This window comes from Anser anser (genome assembly GCF_964211835.1).
Source record: "Anser anser genome assembly, chromosome: 12".
NCBI lineage: Eukaryota > Metazoa > Chordata > Aves > Anseriformes > Anatidae > Anser > Anser anser.
Window position 1 is genome coordinate 19,627,798 of NC_139733.1, and position 26,796 is coordinate 19,654,593.

At 46.0% G+C, this 26,796-nt stretch overlaps 1 protein-coding gene across 14 annotated transcripts in view; it reads right to left on the minus strand.

The window, feature by feature from the left end:
- Positions 1–26,796, minus strand: part of FOXP1 (forkhead box P1) — a 384,604-nt gene that overhangs the window by 292,393 nt on the left and 65,415 nt on the right. For 3 of the 14 annotated variants that reach the window (XM_083795637.1, XM_083795613.1, XM_083795639.1), the window contains exon 1: positions 8,912–9,246. The exons of the other annotated variants lie outside the window; for them this stretch is intronic. The gene's annotated coding sequence lies outside the window, so the exon portion shown is untranslated. Of the gene's footprint in view, positions 1–8,911; positions 9,247–26,796 lie in introns of those variants that run through there. 14 annotated transcript variants of the gene reach the window in all.

Here is a 26,796-nt window from a genome sequence, read left to right on the forward strand (position 1 = left end):
CTCTATAAATTAAGTTTCCCTGACACTCCATCCTACATCACTGTATCTTCCAGTCCACGCAACTTCTGTCCTACATACGCCTGGGCCCTGCTCACCATGTTTTTGAGTACGGATGCTTTCCTGTTACAGCATATTACAACTACAAATGTATTTTACTTTTTTTCTTCTTCCAAACTTAGTTACAAGCTAGTAACAGGTTAAGCTAAGTGGCAGACATCTAGGCAGACACCCCTGCCTCGACTCCCAACTGGCATAAATCAGCACAGCTCCACTGACTGCAGGAGAACCAAGGAACTGTGTCAGTTTATACCAACTAAAAATCTGACCCCGTTCATCTGATTTGTCTCAAGACAGTCACTACATTCAGAATGTAAGAAGAATAAATTAGCATGGATTAAGCCTCAGAAAACCTGCTTAGGAAACTTGACTGTGTTAAAATACACATACTGACGTTAACATCATTCACTCATAATTGTGCAGCTTAGTAAGTCATACGGTCTAAATACTAACTAATAGGATCGGTCCAGCACTAGTTATCCCTAAATATAAGAAAAAATAGCTTTTCTGTTTAAGAACCAAGTGCCTGCAAGTTTACGATGGCTGACTTAAGAAACACATGGCACATTCCTCTGCCAAAACATCTGCCTCCTTCAGGAGAGCTGACTTCATCCAGCGCTGGTGGAAGGTCTCTGTCTGCCTTATTCTTATAGCACGAGCCTTCGGCTGCCAACAGGGCACGAAGGAACTATTTATGCTCCATAAAAGGCCTGGACATGGCCTGGAATACATGCAGAAATGAGAGAGCTAAATCAAGCTAATTATTTTGAGAACTTCCAACAAGAAACATTATTACAATAAATTCCACGTGTTTCTCTCAACTTCTGCACATTGTGAAGGATTTCCCGTCCGTGTGTTCAAAAAGGCCATCATATGGAAACAATTACAGCGCACAGTCTTAAACTGACTGGTACCAATGCAAGGGCCGTTGACCCATCTTTATGGGCATTTTAAATAATTTATGTCCAACCTGAATGCAATCTGCTCTACATGACATCTCTGACCCGAAGCGTATCGAGGTTTATGTTGGGTTTCTTTAACAATCCACCCCTGCCATGGGAAGATTTGATCTATACCGTCATGAGATGAGCTCCTCACTACCGGGCACCAAGCCTGGGCTCCAGCACCATTTTACCTGCCATGAGCCCCCAGGCTCTGACGGACCCTCTCCGAAACGAGTGGAGGGATGTGGGGAGAGGTAGCACCAATCCTGCCCGTTCGGTTAAGCATGGGAAGGCAGTGACCAAGGAGGCACTTCGGACCTTCTGCCTTCACCTCCCAAGATGACGTCTGTGACCACAAGCTAATCCACCCCGAGCATGAGCTTGACTTAAATCAAAGTGATTTGAATCACTGATTTTAATCATGGCTCATATCAGAAAGCAGGAAACATGGTTTAAATCATTGATTTTAATCTTGTTTTACATTTGTACTTTTATGTTTATTTTCTTAAAGAGAGATTGATTCTAATTGGTTAGCAACTTAATAAAATATGACCTTTTCATTGCGTTTAACTCTTCTTCCTGTAAGCAAGACAATAAATTAGTTTCGCATTCATTTGCATCCCGAAGTTTTAGGTTTTGAGTATGTTAGAAGTTACCAACTAATTAAAATACTCTTAATTTTGTTATTTGCATCCCTCTTCCTTGGTTGAAAAGTAGAACTGCAACAAAATGTAAAAAACATTTCTATTCATTACATGACAATTACTTAAATATGCTAGATACATCATAAGCTCATGCAGTTACGCATGTAAAATATTTACTTAATATGATCTGTTGCAAGAACATGGGATATATTAGGAACTCGGTGGTACCAGATCTCACCTTCTCACACCTTTATTTTATTCACGGATTGGAAAAGGAGAACGAGGTTTCCTGTCTTTTCAACTCTGTGCTAGCTTCTCAGTTTTTAATCGAATCAGCAGAGGGATTCCTTTCACCGTTCTGCCCCATCTCAATGAAAACAGAAACCAAACTCTTCGTTTACAGAAGAGGTCATCAGCAGCTAAGGCCCAGCAATTTTAACATATTCAAACATAAGTGAATGAGCTAACTTCAGTTAGGTGTCTGGGATTACTTTCTTTAAAATGTCAACGTAAAAAATACTTCATTTAAAAAAAAATATATATATATATATATTAATTGCAGGTTTCAGTATTACCATTTTGAAATTGCATTTTACAAAGATTTTTAACCGAAAGCTTGCAGCATTTAAATAAAAGTAATATTTAAAAGCTGTCTGAAAATCACCCATTTCATCCTGCCAATTTAAACTGTAGGTCCAAAAAGCCTCCAACTGCCTAAACACGAAGCAGGAGATCACTTTTTATTGACTGTACAGGTAAACAGAAGACACCCCCCCCCTCCCCATCTCTCAAACTTTAAGGAGCTGCTACAGCTCCAGAGATAGTCTGAAAAACGGAGGGGAGCTGCTTGAGCCCAGCCCAGGCAATGCAGCCAGGCCAGCAGTGTTTTGGCCACCACCACCACAGGAGCCACCATGTTGTTAGCCCAAAATGGAGGCCACGAGCACAGCCCTCGCTGGCCAGGCCGCGTGACAGGCCCTTCGGCCTGCACCGAGGACCAGGGTGGCTGCGTGGCCCCACGGGTGACAAAGCCACCTCCGCGCCACACCGGCATCACCAGCTGCGGGGAGGCCGCCGATTTATAGTGGTGTTTTGTGAAATAAATAGACACAAGTTGAAACGCAGCTGTTCGGCGGCTGAGGAGCTGATACAGAGAGCTATTTAAGTGACTCCTCACACGTCAAATACTTTAACTGAAGACTGGGGCCTGCATCAGGGAGCATTTCTGCCCTGCTGGGACACCCATGGGCAGCAAGCGTGGTGGCAGGATAGGGACAGGGACGGGGCACATGGCAGTGCTTCACCCACTGCCGCATCTGCTCTGAAAAGCCCCAGCGTCTGCACCCTGCAATTCAGCAGTTCAGCCGTTCCTGCCTCCAAACTCAGCTTCTTGTGTTACAGCCTGCCTGAATCCCCATAAAAGAATAAAGAATAAGCTGAAGGGGAGAAAAAAAAAAAAAAGGGAGCAGGGAGGAGAAAGACAAGAAAGTCGCTCCACTGACTGCAGCATTGCTACCACACATAATTCAAGGACTATAGCCGGTATGAAGCAGAGAGTGGGGGGAGAAGGATTTTTTCTATCCTTTTCCTTCAAAGAAACTCACCAGAAATAAACTGGTATCCCAATGGCAAACACCCAGCGCATTTACTTTTGGCAAACCTAAATAATAACAGAATAACCCCAAATATTGCAAAGGAATGATTCGTAGAACATGTGGTAAATAAAAGTTTTACAAATCCCTGGAGTGTTACCACCAACACTGAATGTGGCATTTCTTTCCTGAAGAATTTACAAATCCAGACTTTCAACAGAAGATTTTAAAAACAATAATTAAAGTCTGCCCAGTGAGTAACAGCCATTTGGGTGTTTCCTTTGGACTTCACAAAAAATTACAATTACATATAAATACTCTCTAAACATACATGCGAGCTCAATCAGGAGGGACCAAAAGGGAAGAATAATACAACTCACAGGCAATTAGTTCAGAGAACATAAATACATGCTATTCTGTACACCTTTAAATACAATCTCATAAGTTTATATTTTATGGTAATTTGAGATCCCAATTTGACAGTCTTGTATGCACCACACACTACCTCCCTATAAAATACACACATAGAAAGGTATTCGTGTTCTTGGTTAAAGCCAGATTAACAGAACAAGCCCCTTTCCAAAAAACGCAACTTAAAACAGAAAAAAAACAGTTTATAATAAGAAGGCCGTTTTACTGTTTATTTTATAATTCTAAGCAAATGGATGTAGCATAAAGCTATGATTATTTTCCTGCAGTCATAATATATGTGATTTAGAGTATGTTTAGGGAAAATGTTAACTGAGACAGAAGTCTGTAAATGGATAAAGAATTAGGGCACAAAAATGCAGCACACTTCTGCTAAACCATATACAGTCTTCTGTGTAACTTTATTTACTGTTCATAGTTCACTGCAAATGAGTGAAGCTGTCTCTAATGCCATACAAATTTGGATATCAGCTGTCCTATGCAAATTTGACTCTAATTACGTATGCATTACTGAGCTATGAAATAAGTCAGTGTGTTGTGGTATGTGAATACACATCCCGCTCTTGTTTTTGAGCATAATAGTTTTCAGTGTCTGCTGAGCGTTCATATCCTGTGGACTTTTCCTTTTTTTTTTTTGCTCCCCCTTCCTCTTTTTTTTTTTTAAATGAGACTCCTTTTCTAATTTAAAAAAAAAAGGAATTAAGAAAAGACATCATTCTATTTTTTAAGCCTGTTTTAAAAAGCAATATAAATTCCAGCTACAGGCAGACCTGAAGTAAGAATGGAAGACTGTATTTTATATTGTATAATGAATTAGCTTTAAAAAGGTTGAAAAATAAACAAACAACTACCCACAACATTTTTGTGAGCTCATTATGTACTAAGCAAGAAGTAATTTTATCCTTATACCCACATTTTATGTTTTGGGCACTTCTATTTCATGTCCCTTGACACCTTTTCCAATAATCCATCTACTTTATATTGGAAAGCCTCACATGAATAAAACTTTACGGCACTACAGGCATTTAGCCTTCCACTGACATTCCTGGCCTGTTCAATTCTGCAATTCAATCAAAATCAAATCTCAAAATCCTCTTGTCAGCCAGCACTGCTTTCATATGCCCGAGCCCTGTGTAAGGATAACTGCATCCAATCTTTCCCCCAAGCAGTGCTTATATTGTTTTATTACAGTTCAATGAGTGGAGTTCAAAATTACATGCAGCTGCCTACTACTGTGGTCTGTCTGTGTTACGCATGGACACAAGTATTGCCCACCAGGCTTGAAATCATTCACTTACTGGTCTGGCAAGAGAGGCTGTGAACACTTCATTGTATGGAAGAACATCCTGCCTGCTAGATCTAAAGAGGGTGATGTTAGCAGATCAGTCCCTTTATAAAAGGATTGCGAAAGCCCTATGAAATGCAACTCAAACGCGCTCAATGTTAAGCATGTGGCTACTGCACATAAAAGCAAAGATAAACCTCAACATGCACTACTCATTCTCGGAAAGCTTGTGAAGGAAGATAAAGGACTGGAGAATAAAAGGCATCTTACAGAGTTTTTATATGTGTTTTAAACGACGAAGCTTCATTTCGACAATTTTTATCTTTTCTCCCCCCCTCCGTAATCTTTGCACTGAAACAAAAGGACAGAACACAAAGCTAATTAAATACAATTTAATCAGATGAACAATGCAGCGACTCAAAATCCAATAGCTTAAAAACTCCTGCCAGCTATAGCTCCTGTACAGCACGGCTGTAGGGAGAGATAGCATCAAACCCAAGCAGGATTCCAGTCTGGCACTTGCTGGGGGCCAGAGGTACAGCGAGTGTCAAGAGGCTCCCTCCCGTGCTACCAACAGGGCTAAGGAGAGGCAGGAGCCACAACCCGAAGGAAAGCGGCCCACACTCACACCCTGCCCGGCCAGGCAGCAGCAAACTTGCCCAAAGCCGCTGCAGCACCGCTCTCATCACGCACGAGATTCTGCCGGCAGCAGGAGCGGCGCGATGTGATGCTCCTACAGGTTAACAGATCGCCCTCCGCATTAGCGTTTGGGGATGGTTTTCACTTAGCTTTCCATCAGCATTTCACAGTATTACAATGACCAGAATCAAAAGAAGAAAAAAAGTCTTTTATCAAAGGCTATTCATCAAATATTCTACCATGACTAAATTCTGTAAGACTAGCAAGTGAGAAAACAGAGGCGACATGCAGTTAGACAGCCTGCCGAGAAAAAGCTCTCTTGGAGATGAACCCCATTACCTTTCAACACACGGGTCTGAGAACCAAGCTAACCACACAACAAACCGCTGACCTATTACAGCATCACAAAACTGCTTGTCCACGAATCAAGCCTTCATTCCCTTTTCAAAAAAAAAAGAGAAAAAAGCGTGCTCAGCTGCTGTGCAAGTGCCTACACGTTGATTGTGCAGAAGCAAAGCCCGCCGTAAGGCTATCCAGCCCTTGGTACTTCTGATAGCCTTCATTAAAAAGTGGCATGGATTATCGCATGTGTGCTCCATACGCCTATTAATCTATTCCTACGTCTACTTGGACAAAGGCTGGAGAGAGAAATCTGGAAATCAGATGGCAGCGACTATCCCAGAGACACCGCCTGCCACCTCCAGTACAGAGGCGCTCCCCCAGGTCAGGCATTAGGAGACAGCCCACGGAACAGGATTTGAGCTCTTGTTCCTACCAAGGGTTCGTGGAGGGCCAAATGTCTCGTCTTATGTCTCTTTATTTAGGCCATGCTGATACAATGACACGTTTGGGAACAATAACTGAGGGCATCCGGATTGCTGCCATTTCAATAGCCTCCTTCCCACCCAGATCCACCTGTGACACTGCCCGGCACCAGGCTGACGCTTCCCCAGGAGAGGAGGGTCACGGTGTGGGCACACCGAACCCCAGAGGAGCTCCTCCGCAGCTCCCCAGATACCTCACACACTCGGAGCCGAGCACAGACGTTTGGCTTCTGGGGAACTCGAGCACTGCGAGGCGCTCCCTGCGCACATCCACCAGCCCCTGGCACGGGAAGGTCCCCGGGCCACCACGGAGCACACCTGGCCAGCGGAGAGCAAACAAAACACAAGCAGCAGCTGACAAGGGGAGACTCCGTGCGGAACGGCAGGTATTGTCCCTGGCAGTAGGAACGGCACGTCAACCTTACCAAATCCAAAATTCGAGGCAAATCACCCGGGTGTGTGCTGGGGCTAGGGGAAAAAAGAGTCTGACTCCACATGCACATGTGTAGGAAGTGACAACACATCACGTCTGCCTGCCATCCGGAATATATTTGGCAGCCTATAGATAGAAAACAAACGAGATTCATCTAGCACACCGGAGCAAACGCCGGCGTTCGCAGCACCTTTGCACCCGAATTTTTGCTGCAAAGCCAGAGAGGTGCGCGCCGAGGAGCCGCGGCTCCCAACCGCCCCCTTTATCGCCACCATCGCAGTATTTACCGTAACACATGTGACTTAGTGAAGCCCTGGATTAATTAAATGAACTCCTCCATTAATCAATCAATCAATCCAGCACAGAGCAGTTGAAATATTGAATTACTTAAGACCAGCATCTTTATATAGGACTTTTAAAGGCCTGCTCTGGAAGACCTTATCCTCGATAATTAAATTCTGCCTCACGTGGAGAGGAGCACAAGGCAGCCGGGGGAGGCCCTGCTGTCCACAGGCTGCGAGCACGAGCTTGGTGCTGCCCCATCCGGGGCATCAGCAAGATTTTGTAGGAGCAGATTCCCCCAGACCATCCTTGGAAGCAGCCCCCCTGCTTCCCAGATACCAACAGCAACACCTCCTACTTGTTCAGTCAGGACCGCTTATCAATTAATTAAGAACAGTAAGATCAGGATTGCTCAGTCCTCAGCAGTGGCTCACATCCAGCTGGTGGAGTGGGAACAGAGGGCAAGGAGGGAAGAAGTGCTGGCACTCTGCAACACCCGAATGCATGCTTAGTAGTTGCAAAACCTGTAAAGTCAGTAAAGGTTATCTCACTTCATACAGGGGGAAAGTTAGGCAGAGAGAGCTGAAACACGTTGTCCCAGGATGCGCGGAGAGCTGGTGTGACTGTCAGTAATAAGAACACCGACCTCCCATCAAGGGGACCACTTTCATCCCAAAAGCCAGGCACACAAACTGCTAATGCGATCGGTTTTGTCATCGGTGGGTGCACCTGAACCAGTATATTGGGCCACCAAAATTGGAGGGATGACTTCTATGTTCCCATCTTCATATTTCAGTTTGCATGAAACTAGTGTAGCTATACCCATCCATGGGGGAAAGGACAAAAAAACAGAAATAAAACAAAACAGCACTGATTCCACACATATAAGCTGTTCCACATACTGAAAAACCCCTGATGTAAGAAACCTTTCACATAGCATGAGAATTGCTGTTTCCCTTGGACAATGAACTGAGGAAGCTTCACAAGGCTCGCTCTCAAAAAGTTTGGCCTACAACAGCTACACAAAAGTATCTACTCCTATCTACTTCTGTCCACAGGAAATATTTATATTTTAGCTATTCTAGCTGCAGAAGAATGACAGAAGTCATTGTAACCTCCTATGTGCCTGCTCTTCTGCCTCCAGCCCTCCTCACCACCAGCACGGACCCTGTCCCGATCAGCAGCCCCCAAAGCGCACGAACTACCCGCACCACTTCTGCCAGGCACAGAGGGAACAGAGCAGCAGCCTGGAGATCTTGGATAGGACAGGACAGGACATACAGGACCCAGAACCAAATAAAGTACAACAATATGAACGCAGTGTTCAAAAGTAACTATTCTTTTGGCAAAGACAATAGAAGAGGAAAAAAAAAAAAGACTTGTTACAAGTCCTAAATGTAGGAGAGCACAGCATGGTAACATATTGCCGCGCATCCTTCATAGAATTACATCCAAAGCTATATTAAAATAATGTTAAGGTTGCAAAAAACAGGCAACAAAGTTGGCAACTTCAACAGCTTACCCATACAATCTTTATTTGCACCTTCGGAATAACTTATGATCAAGTCTTCGATTACACAATCATATTTTATTCCAGGGGATTCCCACCTAAGGCGTAGGTATGAAGTGCCTTTTTACCCCTGTAAAATCCATTCCCCTAGTAGCACGTATCACTTCTTAGCACAGACCGTCCAGTACAAAACCACCAGGCTCCTCCTGACCGCTCCCCCCATTCCCTCCCTGAGGTTTCAGAGTTTGTGACGTTACTGAAAGTCTCTTCACCTGTGTTTGCAGGGATGGCTGATGGCACCACGGCCACTTCGCTGGCGGAAACCCCAGGAGGAGGTGAAACAGAAGCTGCTGGTTTGAGCTACCCAGCAACTCGAGGCTCCCATCTGAGCCCACCATGACTCACAGCCTTGGTAGATGCTACCAACCCCCTGTGCTATATGGACGGCCCCAACTGGCCTCAGCTGCGGCTGCAAACCCCAGATCACTTCTGCAAAACTGGCCACAGGTGTCTCATGGTGGGCACGCCGAAATGAGGAACGGGGAACCACGTGGCAAGCTCAGAGTGCTTGGGTTTGGATGACGTGCCTGAGCCCAAACAAGGCACCCTGGGAAGAAAAAAATAAAACAACAAACTACATAATCGTGTCAAGAGAGTTTCACAATGCACGCAGCCGGGAGGCTCGGTTAAGGCAGCCTATGCCACCTTAACGCTACCATCTCCCAAATCTTAAGTGCCAGACTGTACCATCTTGAAGGTTGTTTCTAGATACATCTGTTTTTTAATATATGTCACTTCTCGAGAATTTTTTATTCTATCTTTAACAAGTGAGAAGTGAAACAACAACAAGGAGCAGGCACGAGCAGGGTGCAGAAAGGAGACGACGTGACCCCGGCTTTGGCCAAGGAGAGCTGCGCACCGCCGGTCCCGCAGCCTCTTGCCGAGCAGGGCGGAGGCTCAGCTCCAAATTGTGAAGAGAAGCACACACCAACAGCCGCAAATCTGAGGTTTCCCCTTGGTGGGACCACGAAGAGTACCCCAGCACCCTCACACACCTGGAAGTGCCCTGAGGACTCCAGGGACCCCAAAGCAACGCGCGGCTCCCGCTGCTCCTCGGGGAACCGCTGCACCGAGGGGCCACCAGTGGCAACCCCCAGCGCCAGGAGCGGGCACCCCTCGCCCCGAGGCTTCGTTTTGGGCCCGTTGCAAGTTTTAGAGAAAGTTGCAGGTGTCATTCGGATGAGGTGGCATATCTCAGTTCTGCTAAATACCTAAACGGTGTTTATCGTGCTCGGGAAGGGGCTGTGCTAACACGCAGAAACCGCCAAGTGTCATGTTTTTACCCTGATCTGCGACGTTCTCCATCCTCCCCAGTAATTTGCACTTTCTTCTCTTTCAAAGACTCCCATAAAAGGCTTTTACAGTCAATACGCAGTCTTATTAGCACCCAGTATATATTCTCTTTTACAAAGTACGTGTTTACTTTGACTTCCCCCTTGCAGAACTGGGAAATACACGACTGTTGCCATCTTATGGAGCCGACTTTTAGCGTCAAGTACGGTTCTGAACCTAGAAACAGGTTATTAAAACAAAAGCGCAATTTAAATAAATCAGCAAAAATCAATTCAGAAAAGCTTACGCTGCAGTTGCCATGACTAAAGAGAGCTGCGAAAGCCAAAAGGAAGGAGTTAACCTTTGTTGAAACAGCATCAAACAGTACTTGCTGCTCCGGTTATTGCTGTACCGGTACCCGCTGCAGCAAACAGCATCCCTCGGTGACGGAAGAGCATCACCTACAGACCCATGGTTCTCCAAGGGTCAACCCTAAAGCACTGCCCTTTAAACGTGGCTAACAACCAGCAGCAGGTACACAAGAAAATCTGGTAGATTGAGCAGGAAACTACAGAGAACTATTTCTGAAATGCAAATGAGCCTCTGCTACTTTCATTTCATTACTGCCGCAGCACTGTGCTGAGATGAAGTTTCCATCTGTGATTTTCAGGACAGGATATCAGCCATTTCAGACAGCATCCGTCGGAAACTAGATAGACAAGTTACTCAGTTTTTTTTTTGTTATATAAAAACACTTAATATCTATCAAGCCTTCCCTCGGACAGAGCTTATGGGAGATAATTCGGGGAACGATCTTGAAGCAAACAAGCAGCTTTACCAGCCCCCCCTTTTCATTTTCTTTAAGGAGAGAGTTACGATTTGAAGTGGACTACACACTTTAAAGGATCGTTTTGACACGACCATGCTAAGTATCTATCTTTTACGACTCCTTTGAATACTCTCAGCTGGAACAAGTTAAATGCTTTGTGGTGTCAGGCCTTAAGGTTGTGAGCAGAGGACAATAATTTCAAATCTCCCACTGAAAAATTCAGGGGCTCATGGATTACTTGTGGAAATCTTTGCCCAGACCCAAGAGACAGTACATCCAGTGAAATTATTTCAAACACTTGTTGTTTCTTTTTCACAACATTTTTACCACCAGCCACGCGAATTTTTCAGCAAAAAATGCTGAAGTCAATGATGATGCAATTAAGGCTTTGATTACATGATGACAGCAAATTGATTTTAAAGCAGATTATATCAACAGTTGGGCAAAAGGAGAGGCAGACATTATGGAAATCAACCCCTTAAATATCCTTAAGATTCCATAACCCCAGAGAGCATCTTTAATTCACCCTCTTTTATTCCAGATGGTCTCACAAAAAAAAAAAAAAAATCACCCTAAGTTATCACATTCTGGTAGCCCATGATAATGCAGTTTCTATGACATGATGTTAATATGCATTAAAAAAAATAAAAATAAAATCTCCCCCCCAACCCCCAACTGCAACTATTTCCCCACTTAAGTGACATTTGCAACAACACACGTTTTTAGAGAGCCACGGGAGGAAACGTATCACTTACTGCCACGGTCTGCCACTGGACAGGCATCGCAACTGCCTGCTGAAGTCAATCAGAGTTACACGTAAGTATTTAGGAGCAGGATTTGGCTTCAGACACGGCATGAAAGCAGGAATAGGGAACTATTGTGCTGCCTGTTTTCTCACAGCAGATCCCAACTAGCTTTGGCTATGGATCCGGCACCGCGAGCCAATTTCAAGAAAAAGAGACTTCGACCCTTTCCTTTCTCTCCATTTTTGTAATCTCTTGCAGGCACAACTGCTCCAGCAAGCAGCTCCCCCCGCCCAGTATTTGCACTAAACCACTGAAGGACTTTCTATTATAATGCTATCTCATTGATACAAGATTACTCCTGAACCACATCAAACCCCGCGACGCTGTGAAAGGCAAAAACGCTGCCTCAAGAAAGAGGCACAGAGTGGATTATTTTAGTCTCGTTATCTAAACAGCACTTTTAGATTTATGTAAAAAGTAATGCAATGTTACAGTAAGTGTTCCTCCCCTGGGGGCAACTCAGTGTCTATACGGATTAAATGCACACGTATAAACACTTGTGATAGCTAATTATATTCCCGAAAACACCCGATTCTTACCATTTCTTAATCCTACAAAATAAAAACACTTCAACATTTTTTCAGATAATAAACAATTTTATCTGTCTTTGAAACTCTTCAGAGATTTGCACCTGAGAAACAAAAAGTGTTAAAACTCCTGCCTCTTTTAACTCTATTTTGTAAAAGATGCATACATGCAAAAGCCCTAACAGAATAAAGCACTCGCCACCTCGTCTAGTTGCAAAGAACATGAAAGAGCAACCAGACATTTTTATTCGAATGAAATTATACAAAATTTTTATCTTTTTTTTTTTTTTTTTGTTCAGCATGTAAAACCCCACCCTGTAATGAACACAAGCTTAAAGCAATCTCTTCCAATGGACCATTTTACTCATTCTACAATTTCTTACCCAAATTACACAGGTATAATTATTTTGACACTGTAATGAAAAGAAAATGGGATTTGGGCACTGTGGGTTTATCTAATAACACTATTTCTTGCCAGACTTCACAGCACTGACAATCACAAAGAGCCCTGTCCATTCTAATAGGAAATATTTGATTTTACTGTAGGAACATTATTTATTTTCACCAACTTGCTATTATCAGAAAGGATATGATAGCTGAATAATAAAAATGAAATCAAGAAATTCTGGTGTTTCAAGGCTTTATTTTTTTCTGCTCTCACTTTTGACATTTTCTTCCCCTGGAGAGACAAGATAAAGTGCTGTCATAAATGGGTGACTTTTCTTGTCAAATGACAGATTTGATTCTCCATGGCAACCACAAATCAAGGTGCTAGTCTGAATTAAAGCTTCTCTTAAAAGGCGTCTTTATGTTTATAAAATGAATTTAAATTAAATGGGTATTAGGTACAGTTTTTTACCTCAATTTATTTATTGACTAAGGAGCTCTGTACTGCGTGGAGCGTATTTGCATTTTAAGGAAAGACAACATATTGTACTGGCAGATGCACAAACAAAGCAAGTTACAAGGTCATGCTACATATACTAGTTTACAGTACTACGAATGGTATACAGATGGACAGCAAGCAGTTAAGAGGTACTTAAATACTGGAAAAAGCACAAAAATTACCTACAGAGTAACAGATGAAGGAAATCTCTCCTCATTTCATAACACTGCTTTCTTCCACACACAGTTAATAGAGAGTCATGTAATTGTCACAAACAGAATGCCAAAAGGGAAAAAAAATAAAAGAATCAGATGCTTCATCCTGTGCCCTTATGCAATCTTACTATAGAGCATGATATGCTCCTACAAATGGTTGTTACCATGACTTTCACAGATCCGAATTTATCCCAGATTTCTAACTTCAGCTGCTCTAAAAATTCACTTTCTGGAGGTCACAACACATCCGAATTTCTTTATACCTTTAAAAAATGAAAAATAAAAAACCTGAAACCCAGGGAACAGAAATTCCACTGCAAATTCTCAATTTGTTCTTCCCAAAGAGCCAGGAAAAATGGATGCACAGAACGTAAAGGCTGAAATTTTTGACGTGTAGGTAAGGTCAAACAGATATTTTTACACGTATGCAGGAGGACGGAAGCGCTCCCAAGAACCCAGGTAGCATTACACAAAATCCCACGCTCCCCCCGGGCACGGACACCCCGCGACACCCCGGCGGAGGCTCCGGGGCCGTTTCAGCCGCGCCTGCCTCTCACCGGAGTCAAGTGGCTCCACGTTCGCTGCCCTTGTAAGCTCTGCCAAATTTGATTTTAAGCTCCCTGAAGTTAAAGAAGGTTTATACGGTATTAAGGCGAGATCTTCTCGCGCGTTTCTCAAGTTATTACACAGCCTTTTATCCAAAATTACAATTTGAAGCAGCGCAGAGAGCTTCCGTTCAGCTCCGCGGGCGGAGATGGGCAGAGGATGTCTTCATCCCGCCGCGGCGTGCCGCCAGCCTTTCTGCTTGGCTTCAGCACAAGGGGCAAAAGGGGCAAAAAAGGGGTGCCAGGACTTATAACCCCCCCAGCCCGTCGCTGTGCCGCGGCCCTGGCTTACACCCAGCTGCAGCATCGCCTCCAGCTCCCCCGTCCCGCACAAGCAGCCGTCAGGGCCCCGTGCACGGGCACCTGTGTGCAGCTCCGCAACGTCCCGGTCCTGCACGGATGGCTTTTTGACCCAAATAACCCACTTTAGGAATTGGGGAGGAAAGGGGGGATAATGGTCAGGCCCCCTTGCATCAGTGCGTAAACATACGCTACATAAAAATCAAAGGACACTCCGCTAATGTACTACTGTATAAGTAACAGCCTCATTAAAATACGGCTAATCCGTAACAGAAATGTGCATTTTATGGGGTAAGCAACTGAATTTCTTAGATTTTTATTGCGAGAGAAGAAAAAGGAAACCAGTCTACCTATTTCACTCGTGCTGTAACCCGATCCCAATGTTTACGCATGCCCATCACAGCCCTATATAAATTAAGTCCCAAGAAAGGGTTTGAGAAAATAAAATATGGCTAACTTCAAACAACACCTTCAGCTCAACTCCTGAAAATCCTTGGCACTTCTTGCTACACACGTCTGGACATACTTGAGGTTAAGAGGCAGCCTCCTTGAGGTCCCAGCGCTGCGCTTTTAGAAAAATTCCCAAATTGCGCCTCGGCAGCGAGGAGCGCCCAGGGGACGCACGCTCCCAGGCGGTTGCACAAGCCGGACGCCGGCGTGGGTGCTGGTTAATGCTAGGGGATAGAGGGCGACGTCCACACCTCGTTCTTTATTTTTCTCTCCAAACAATCAGCGGCGCTGAGGTCCAGCAGCTAGGTGCGGCATTCAGACAACACCGCGCGTCGCTGCAGAGAACAGGGCGGTTTTCCAGGCCTTTTAGTGCCAGCTGACAGCAGCGAGTTGCCAAGCGAGCAGGCGAAGGAGAACCGAGCGCTGAAAGAAAAAAACTTGCAGCTACTGAAATTGTTATTAGAAGTGTATTTCAGAAATGTATACCCTCGGAGCTTTGTGTCACGGTGCCGGTCGGGACAAGCCGGCAGCCGGGCCGGCAGCTGTTCCCCATTTCAGCTCTAAGTGGAAAGTATGATACACGAGTAAATACAACACGGGCAGCAAAACCCCGCCGCCTGCCCCGCGTTGGGGCTCTCGCCCTCATTAGGGGTTGTGCTGGTGCTGAACTGGAGCCTCACCGGGCCGTTTTCTGGCACAGAGCAGCTCCAAAGGCAAGCGTGGGGCTGCTGCAGAGGAGCCGAGCTGCCCGAAACACAACCACGAAAACCTTTTCACCCAGGTCGCGGCCACTCATTTGCTGGGGATACGCAGCTGTGTCGCACAGATGAGCAAACGCCTGCAACCCAAACCGGGTAGGCTCATCGTGCTGAGCCACAGCACTCCGCGGGCACTCCTGACCTGGTTTTTGGCAAGCGCCTTAAGCCCCCCCCTCCTTAGATGCTGCAGAGCAGCACAGCTCACCTTCCCCGGTGCTTCTCGGGGGGGGGGGGGGGGGGGTCGTTTTGTTGCGCACAAGCTTGTGCTGGTGATAGCCATAAATTTTACTCCTTTAATGCTATATGTTATCTGACGATTCCTTTGGGATTTGAGACTGACCACTCCTGACAGAGACGGATAGTTTGCGTAAGAGTTATAAAGAGAACAGCAGAGACTTCGGTGTTATTTTAAGCAGGAAAACTATGCAACATACTTTAAAAAGTGAAAAGACAACCAAGGAAATCTTTGGTTGGTAATCACAGTCAGGAAATGCCAGCAAATGTTTTGAGATGCTAGCTGCAAATTTGAAAAATGTTAAAAGCCAGCTTTGCTACCTTTAGCAGTGAACTATAAAGCTAATCATATATATTTTTGGGGTCCTTAACGTGGACCAGATGGAACCACACCACATATAAATAAAAAACATTCTCTAGCTTGTGGGCTGGTTTGAATTTTATTTCATTGGATAAATGTGGAGGACAAAGTTACCAAGTAGGTTTTATTCTGAGTAAACCGTGAAGCAGTTAACAGGAGTTCAAAGCTGCATCTTCGTCCACCAGATACCCTACTGGTCTCTAGGCTTCGCACTGGAGTTTTGTAAGAGGCACGGGGACGCTGCCGACCTGAGACCTCGCCACTTCAATGAAGATTTCATGGAAGCGAGCCCAGGTGTAGCACCTGCTGCTGGGTCAGGCTGGGGGGTCCCCAGCTGCACCTTACTGCATCCTACAAGGCATTTTTCTCATCTGACATTTTGTTGGAAAAAAAATGTAAATTAATTTGGGGAAGCTCGGTAACAAGGTATGGAAATAGTAGATGCAAACCTGCAAGGTAAATAAACTAAGGAGAATAATCTCACGTCTCCTTTCAAGTTATAAAATTATTTACTTGTTCTGATTTGAGCAAACATAAAAGAATACCTCTCCCAGGCTCCAGGCATTGTTACCATCAATTAACTAACAATTCCATAAACAATAAAAGCATTACAAAAACAGCAGCACATCCCCACCTACACATTAGCACCAGTCAGCAAAAAAAAAAAAAAAACAACAAAAAAACTACAAACAACACTTCCTACTCCTTGAATTCCCAAAGGAAACTCCACCCCAGCTACCGCAATCAGGAGTACGGCCTTAACAGAGTGCCTGCAAGGTTAAGTGGCAATTTGAGGTGTTACTTGTAACAAAAGTAAAACAATTTCAGACACCAGGGTGAGCATAAGCCGAGAACTCCTTGCATACAGACTTTTCCCCAAATGACGACTTTCTGCAGAGATTGTGCTCTCAGCTTCACAGTGCTGGAAGGTGAATGGCTTTAGATGAAAAAAATAATAATAATAATAAAAATCCAACAACCGGTGCATCACTGACGACGCCCCAGGCCGGGGGCCAGCACCAGCGAAGGCTCCGCGCGCCTGGCGGGGCTGATTTCAGCCCGCGGTGGAGGAGACGGGACGGTGGGAAAAGGGGAGGCCGGCCTCCTTCCTGCCCTCCTCGGCTCCCCGCCGCAAGTCCACGCTTGCCTCTTCCCACTGGTTTCTCAATTGTGTTCTCAGGTTTCTGTGGGTCAACACCGCACCGCCTCGGCACCTGTGCAACGCCTATGCAGTCAGCGGAGTCATGCAAATGGAGCTGCATGTGCCTCGTCGTCTTTTCTGATTCATCATGAACAGGCAGAAGCCATTTTCGCTAGAACGGTGCTCGTCTTCATTCTCAACTTTGGAAAGTACCCTTTAAAAAAAAAATAAATCTGGAGCCTTCTTGTTGCTCCTCAGCTCACCCCATAACGGCCTGAAGATCCCCAAGGAAGGGCACGCCACCGCCACCAAGTCATTGCCCCTGCTCTGAAGTGGGCCAACACCAGCAGCCTTCAGAAATGCAGGCTGATAGGCAGAAATTACGCAAACAGGCCCCGCATCTCGAAAATGGGTGTTTTACAGTACCCGCTGACAGCCAGCCAAGCCCCTTGCTGGTGCTTTTCCTCCCGAGTATCTTTCCTCTGTCAAAGCCAATAACGCTTTGCCCCCAAAAAACAGCATTATGGAAAAATTCAGCTGTCCCCTGGGAGTTAGTGCGGTACATTTGGAGAATCGATTCAGTTTATAAAGCTGGGAAATACAAGGGGTTTAATCCTGCTTTAAGTGCAAGTTTCAATACAAACTGAACTTTGAACCCTCTGGGACTTCTTTATACGAGTAAGCGATCCAGATGAAGATCTCCTGCAACGTATATGCAATAATAAAGTAAATACTATAGCAGAGGAGGGCGACTTATAAAGCGCCTGTGTAAGAAATAGTTATTTACCTTTGTAACAATCACTTTCTTCTTGGTTTCTGTGCCATAAACGCAACTTTCTCCAAACAGCAACTTCTTAAGAGATGTTTGTCAACTTCTGTCATTCACAGATGCACAACAAAGAAAAATGTATATCTTTCTAATGAGATGCACAGCCAAGGACGGTTGTCATCATCACAGCACTGCTGTTGTGACATGTATTTCATTTCATTCAATACATAACGGGAAAGCTGTTTAATCCAGCAGTCCAAGCAACGTCCAAATAAGCATTAATAATGCGGTGAATAACCGATCGTCGCTATATGGTTTTCAGCCAGATAAAGGTTTTTCCCTCCCCCTTTTCAAAATACCCTCCTGGTTAGACAGCGGCGAGGCAGAAGTCCGGGCTGCCGCCTGCCACCTCGCACGGCGGGCACACATCTACAAGCGCCAACCTGCTCACCGCCGCCGCCGGCCTCGTGCGCCGCAGACTTCAGCGCCGCCTCACCAGATTGCAGCAGCACAGCAGGTGGAGCGGGGGGCTAAGGGAGAAGCAATTAGCGTGGATTGTGTTTCCCATTTTTCAAGGTAGATGGCAAACCCTGTTTCACAGACGTGTACAAATTCGCGTACAAAACCCACTGCGTAATACAAAGACATCTGTGTTTACCAAAGTAATCATTATTGTTTAATGCATGTTTTTTACACCATTTAACAAATAACTCGAGCTCTGATGAACATGGTGATTTTCATGATAGACTTAAAAGATAAAAAGTTCATAAGAAACGTGTGGCTGCTAACGTGAGCTGAGTGCCAAGACAAGCACCACGGATCAAGGGCACCACTTCGATCCCACGTATTCACACCCCACGCACACCCAGAGAGCACGGTCCGACAGCGGTCTCATGGCTTGCTCGCTTGCATCCAGAACTTGGAGCCATCCTTCAAGGCTTCCAGCACCAAACTTCCCAAAACAGCATCATCAGGACATTTTTCCTCTTTCCTCTCAGCAAACCGGCACGACCTCAGCAAACACCCCTTGCTCCCTGGGAATTACGTACAGACGCTGCCGCTCCTGCCCGTGCTCCTCGGTGGCTTCTCACTTCTCACCCGTCAGCACGTCCCCTTTCCCAAAGCGGCACCTCTGAGACAGAAGCCCCCTGTCCCAGGGGAGGGCAAGTAACGTTCAGCGGGACTCCATCAATGGCACGTGGACACACAGCACGGGGTGGGCAGCACCATGAGAAACACCAGCAGGAAAACCCCGCTGCTGTGGGACCAGGCAGTCAGCTCTGCACCCATCCCCAGCCCTACAGGACTCCACACAGCTCCGGTATGGAAAGGAGGCAGAAGAAACAGCCCAGAAGAAAAAAAAAGCTGGGGACGAAGCCTTGCCACTACTGCACAGCACCCTCCCTGCCGCCTCTGATGCTCGGGAGAAGGGCTGCACCGCAGGAGGTGAGACCAGGACAGGCCAAGGAGCCATCCTGCCCCACACCAAACACATCCCAGGGGGACACCCACGAAAGGACGCTGATGTTTGGGGCACAGGAGCTGCAGGCAGGCGAGCGTGGCCGAACACGAGGATGGGGGAGCTCGGAGGAGGCGAGAGCTGAGCCGAGACCCCGCTGCATGTTCAGCGATTATAAGATTAGTGTGTTTTTATTTAGAGTATTATCCGTTAACATCCCGCATTACAAAAGTAGCACAACAGTATCGACAGGCTGTCAATATTAATAGGAGTGTCTAATGTTATATCAATACTAATTTAATTTCTGTTATCTGGAGGCTGCAGGGCCTTTCGGAAGAAACAGAGGAGCAAGAATGAGAAAGCCCAAGCAGGGACATAACAGAAGAACAAACCATTCCTTCAGCTTCTCCATCGTTCAGTGGCACCCTGCTGTTTAACACAATTATCCTTGTTTTTTTCTTTTAAGAAAAAACACCACCAACAAAACCATCTTAGATTTTTTTCCAGTACCACCAGAACCTCTACACTAGCTTCCTCTTTTTGGCCAAAAAGCATCTTTGCAGTATTTCTCCTAACCACACGCACCCAAAATCTATAAACTAAATACGTCAGACAACAGCAATTACAGACTGGATGAATAACTCACCCTTACGAGGTAGCGTTGATTCACAAAGAAGAATTTCTAGACCAGTAAATGACCTGATCTCATACAGGCATAAAGGATTGTATGTAAAAATCATGTTGTTCATCTCACATGAAAAATATATTTTGGGGGGGCTGTTAGAGGTAAAACTTCTTGAAGACAAGGTCCGAATAAGCGTTCCTGCGAGTACAGGGTGAGGATGAAGGCTGGTAAGTGCAAGGGGCCGGAGATGAAGAGGGGCGGACGGGGAGAGCCCCCGGTCTGCACGGGCAGGACCGCCGCACCGCCCTGCGCTTAGCATCGCTTCTGGCGTACTTCAAAAGGGAGGAAGACAGGTCCGCAATGACAAAACCTCAAACCGAACAACGTAATTGAGCTAATTATGTAAACATTCATTATTAATAATATTAAAATATCCTGTTTTGCATTTTCTTTTGGTGGCAGAACGAGCAGCATCCAAGAACTCGGCATTACCAGCTAAGAACTGAGTAAAGGAGGAAGGTGCCTGCACTGAAGACACAGCACCAAAGAGGAAGATTTCTCTTGCTTTTAGCACATGACTGATCCTAACTGTACTCGCTACAAAGCATTAAGTGGGAATGCAGGGAAAAATATTCTTCTCCTTAAATACATTTCAAATAAAGTGATTTACGGTTTTCAAACTGTGAAGGAGAGAAGTGGAAAAGAGGAAGGTATTGGGGTAGGAAATTGGCTTCCCTCGTGATACTCCCTGATGTGTGACCGGTTCCCGCGGGCGGGTGAACCCTCCCTCCCCAGTTAATTAGGATGCTGCTTTGCCAGTCCCCAGCTGCCAGGCACTGGGAGCCCCACAGCTACCCGCACCCTCATGATATTCATCGCTGTGCTCAACTGGAAGGGGTAATGATACCCAAACCAAGCTTGAGCTCCCTTCAAAATACTTCTAAATGCCAGTGATGGGTGGGTGGCAGACCCCAAGCCCCCCCCCCCGATGCCGGTCCTTATCCCAGCGTATGGTGAAATCCTCCAAACCCCCAAATTAGAACAAAGTGAACCAATGTTTAAAATGGAAGTGGGGAAAAATCAACTTTATGTTGCAATTAAGACGTTGACTTCTCTCCCGAAGTCTGTCTGAGCACGAAGAGATGCTGTGCCGTCCCCACGAGCTCATTTCCAGCTTCACAGAAATTTCCACTCCAACAAAAATCTACCTTCAAAGAGATCTTTTTTGCTGAACATGCCATTTCAATCACACAGATTAACGTTAATTGGTGGCTGTGAAGAAGCCGTGTCTGTCAGGTTGTTTCCCAGAAAGACACCAAGAAGAAGAAAGGCAGAAAACGAGGGAAAAGTCTGTGGCCTTGGAAAACCAGAGGACTGCACTGCTGCACAAATCACTTCCAGGCAGCTGGGGCTGGAGCCAGAAAAGTATCTTTGAAAGAAAAAAAGAACCAGTGAGAAAGCAACAAACAAGCAATGCAATGGGGAAAAAAAAAAAACGTACCACGGGAAGTTAATCCAAGAGGAATACCATAAATTAGAAAAGGATAAGAATAAAAATTAGGAGTTATTGGACAAGGATTAGCGTAAGAGAGGCAGCTTCCTACCAGGATTGAGCGGCTTGTGCACAGCGCAGCCGAGGAGCTCAGAGGAGGCAGGAAGAACTCAGGAGGCACGGCGATGCCGCTCAGCCTGCAGACTACGAAAACAAATTGAAGGGAGGCTCCTGGGACTGAGCACCCTCCGGGGCAGCCCTGGCCACGCTGAAGGGATGAGAACAAACCTCCCTAGCCTGGCCACAAAGGTTTGCCTTTCTGTTCTAAAGCTCCAAACCTGTCTATTTAGACTTACACACGCAACAACATCCCCAGAGGACGTGTTCAATCCCCGTCTTCAGGCTGGGTCGGGGCCACAGCAGCCCTGCTGCGGTGCAGCCCTGCCCAGCCTCCCACCCGCTCCTCGGGGACGGCAGGAGGAGCAGGGCCGGCAGCAGGCAGAGCCGACGGGAGCAGCCGCAGCCACAGCTCATAACCTGCCTAATGACTGCCAGCCACCAGTGATTTGTAGGCATCAAGCAGATTATTATTTTTGAGAGAGCGAAAAGAGAAGAGGGGCACCAGCTTAAGGTGTTGTTGATGAATGAAGATGAAAAGGAGGTTTTAGGGTGAGAAGTGTTTGTCTAGTGTGACCTAAACCGCTCAAACCTCATTTGATAGATGATGGACATTTATTCCCTGCTATGTGTCATTTCGAAGTCTGAGGTTTATATTAAACAAGAAGTCTTCTCCTCCTAAGTTGTTCTTCTCTCTTCCCTGGAGTTTAGCACACAGCACAATACCTAGAAATGCAATCACATTTAGTTTTTATAATAAAGTCATCTGGTCACTAGTAGTACATATTGGAAGACGCCTTTTATTGTTTTTCATTATGTAATTGTGTGCTTCATTGCTTTTCATCTGTTTTTTCTCGTTGTGGGAGGCGGCACAGCCCAGGAAAACCATTTCCCTGGGGACGATGCCGTGAGGGCAGCCCTGCTGTATTCCTGCAGCACATTTTCCTGCCGTGGTGCCTCCCCGCAGACACGTACCAGGCTGACAGCCCACGCTCTGGGCCAAGGCAAACCCTGCTCTTCCACCCACAAGGCTCGCCACTACCCAGAGGAGCCGTGCCCAGTACTTAGTTAAAGCAGGTAAGGATGCCACGCACGGCAGCTGATTTAATCACCGGAGAAAAGGTTTTGGAAGCCCTGCATTTAGGTCAGCTGCCATCCTCCTTCCCACGAGGGCGGCAGCGAGCCGCACAGGCTCAGGGACCACAGCCCGTGACGCAGGCAATGCCACCTGCTGCTACGGCTCCAGGCACGTGCACTCGCGCACCCAGGGATCTCAGCCCAAATGAGGAACGCCCAATTAAAAGCAAAAGCAGGGGGATGTTGTCCCCCAACCACTTCTGCTTCCCTTATCGTTCAGCAGGTTTCATCCAGGCAAGACGACAACATCGTACAGGAACTCCTGGGCTAACCACAAGGAAAACCAAGAGCGCCATGCTGCTAGGAGGATACCTGCACGATGCTGGGGCTACTGGAGAGACTCCTGCAAGAGAAGTGGAAGTGAGAGGCTTACCTGGCACTGAGCCACACGTGAGCAACTGCACCACACGCGCTACAGCCTCAAGGGACCGCAGGGATACGGTTGGAGCCTGCAGAGCCCTGCACCAGCACGTCACAGGCTGAGAATCAGTGAATAAAACTCGAGGACAAAAGTGCTTCCCCTCTGTACGCCCTGAGAAGTACGTCTTCGCTCCGGATTTCGGTTTGCAGCCTTACGGGAAGTTGATGTTTGGAAATAAACAGCCTGTAATCTGAAACAGGTTTTCTATGAACGGCTAATGTCACAGTTTTTAATATGAGGGTTCCTCACTACTGGGAGACATGATCATTCGGTTATATAAGTTTACATTCCTACATGCTAAAAACAAACACATTATGCCAATAAATTGTTCAACTAAACTACACTCCATGTGATATGTTCCTGCTTAGCATTCACATGAAGCACTGCAGCATTTAACTGCAGGGTAGACTTACTCATTTACCACAACCATTCCTTTAAGCGTGCCCCCAAATTTATTTTCTCAGTGCTTGCTCGCTAAGATTGCTTTCAGTATCGTTTTCTGGGGGGAGTTCATTTGACTCAGAGTCTCAATTAGAAGAGAACACCACAGCTTCACTGAAACTGCAGCTCTCCACCAGGATGCTGATTTTCATCCAGTCCTTGCCCCGACCGAGGCCATCACCTCTTCTCTGTGTCCTGCCCTGGGGAGGCAAACACCCTTGCTCTGAGATGCAGCGGTCTCCTGCCCTCCAAACACACGGACCTCTTGCTGGTGCCCTTCCTCTCCCCACCATCAGCAACAGGCAAATTCCCAGTGAAGCCCAGCTAAGCCCTTGAAGACCCCACAAGAGTGCATCCAAGCTCAGAGCAGGAAGCCTGGAGCTATATTCCATCAAGTCGCTCCATCTCACTACACTTTTAAAGCTTTAAAAAAAATATCAAATTTCTATTGAATTTCTCTCTACACAGCTGCATCTGTAATGAACCCCCATAAAAGTTAAAACTTACATTCAGTAATCATATGCAATTGAAACATCATAAAATGAGAAGTCAAGGAACTGTATGTGGGCTGCAATGACTTGTCTTATTGTATTCATTCCCTTAATAAATATATCTTAAAAATAACCTCACAGTCACACATTTGCAATATAATATAAAAATAACACTGGATTCAAATTATTAAACAGGTAATTTAATAGAACGAGAATTGAAATGTAGGACAGTGTGCAACTTTATGCTATAGGAATGGGATGATTTTAGCCAACACAACTATTTTTCTTTTTTGCATTATCCTTGCATTTATAATACTACAACATCCACATAACCTTGACACTGTAGTCACCTTAGTAACAAACAAGTGTAACGTTCACTTATAATTGAAATCCCAATGGGATATTTGATTTGAGTGAAACAAAAATCAGAGGCCCTACTCCGTTGCTTTTGTCTTAGTCACACGTACACAGGCTGAAAGGATTTAAACACGGGTGTGTTTGTACAGGACTAAACCTACAGAGTTCAACCACTTAGTTCTAATTTAACACAAAATGGAAACGAATACACCACCTTTCAAAGGCGCCACGCGAAAAAGAGAAGCAAATTATTTAAGTTTTGCGTCAACACGGCCTGGCAAATTCGTGCCAAGCGAAGGCCAAAACTGAACCCAGGCACACGAGGGCAAGCGGCACCAGGAGAGCGGGCACGGCGAGCGCACCGTGCCAGGACACCCAGCCCTGACCCTGCCGGGGAGCGACTCGTTTCCCCCTCCTACCGCACAGGGGTCCCTCCTAGGGGTCCCTCCTGGGGCAGGTTAGGCTCCTGCTCGCAGGCTCAGCTCACTAGCTACCTTCCCTTTGAGCTGCAGTGCTCTAAGTGAAAGGGAAAGGACAGAAATCCCAGCGGGGCGCAAGAGGAGGAAGGTCTGAACCCCTCCAGGTCAGTTGTTTTTCCTAACCGTGGCCAGGACCAGACACCTCAAGGTGGGAGAAACATTTTAACACGGGGTTTTTACCTCCGGGAGAAGGGTTTTCTGCCTGACCCTGCGCTAGCCTCAACCCAAAGGGAGAGAATTTATACTCCTCCTCTCTTGTACAAATAAATAAAATGAAACTGCTCCATTTAAGGTATCCGCAGCCCAGCTACGCTTTCTCTTCCCACCACTCCAACAGCACGCAGCTCGTGCGGCTCAGCAGACCAGCACACCACCTCCAGCACGTCGGGGCAGCCCCGGCCCCTTCCCGCGCGTGGCTCCGTGCCTCCAGCCGGGGACTGCAGCTGCCAGGGCTCCGTCCTCATCCTCACGCCTTCCCCAAGCCCCCGACGAGCGTGATTCCATTAACGTCGCCTGGAAAACGACTCACACGGCAAATGAGAGGTGACAAGGAGCCAAGGCGGTAGCACGGGGGCAGAGCAGCCTGAGGATGCCGGAGCCCCGCGCGGGTCCGGTGCCCCGGGGAGGGATGCTGGCCGCAGAGGAGGTCCGGGCACGCCGGGTTCCTCCTGCCAGCGGAAACAAGGGCTTGTCTAAATGCGGCGAGTTACAAGTTTCTGCAACAATGTGCAAGTCTCCAACATGTGGCCCGTAACGTAGCTGTTGCCATGGTAAATATTCATGTTTAGTGAAAAGTGTTAAATCTTGTATCATAAGTTAAATCAGCTGCCAAGACACATTTTCACAAGTAGGGGAATTTTTGTCTTTTCAGAATGGAATGTTTTTCAGTTGACATTGATTTTTCCCTAAAATAAGTCCCCCAGAAAGGAAGCCAATCACACGTGAGGCAGTCCAAGATCTGAATTACTCTACTCCTGCTCTGAATCATCAACAAGTGTTGTGTGCTAGTGCGTGTGTGCGTACAAATGCACTGCAGCTTCAGAAACCCCATCCTCTTACACAAATGAGCAGTTACACAATTTATTAGGAATATTAAACTAACGGTGCCAGCAGAAATATCACCGATATTTCACGTTTTAGCTGATGAGACTTCAACAACTAACTTTGCTAAATAAGAAGCATCTCAAAAGAAATAATTAAGCTTAACCTTCCCTCATCTTTTCACAAAAAAAAGACTCAGTCCTGAGCCTGAATACAGTTGTTTATGTAGGTCAAGGACAGAAAGAGTCAAAGGGTATTTACTCGCTTTTATGCTTTTTGTTCAGTATTTCAAAAGAGGACAAATGGTTTTAATACAATTCTAGAAAGAGACAAGTTAGAATTAATGCAAAAATGACTACGAGTCCTTGTTACTTCTATTCTTTTAGAAACTGTTGCAAGGAAATCTCTTATCGGTGCATCATCTGCAAAATCACGTGTACGTGTCCTTCCACCCCTGAACTACTCAAAATTGGCTCATTCTAGCATCTTTTGGTTAATTTGTCCATATTTAAAGCAAAATGCATTTCCAGTGGAAGGTTCTTTAGAATAAGGGGGAAAAATAGCTGTCTAGTAATTAGCCCAATTTCATTCACAGCAGTGTAAATAACTCCTCTGATAACAGAGCAACAAAGCAGAACTAGTGCTGAAGTCTGAATAGGAAAGACAAAGCAGTCATCTGCTTTGAGGCTTTGCAACTGAAATACAAGCACTAACAGCCAGGACCTCTCTGTGCAAGCCCCACGTCAGGGAGAACTTCTCCCACCTCCAGGGAGGACTCAGAGCCCGGGCCAGCCTCGCAGCTCCTGCCGACGTGGCACTGCCCTGCTGCAGTCCGTCGCTCCTCGGCCGCGCTGGGTTCTCTCCTGTGCCCCATCCACAACGTG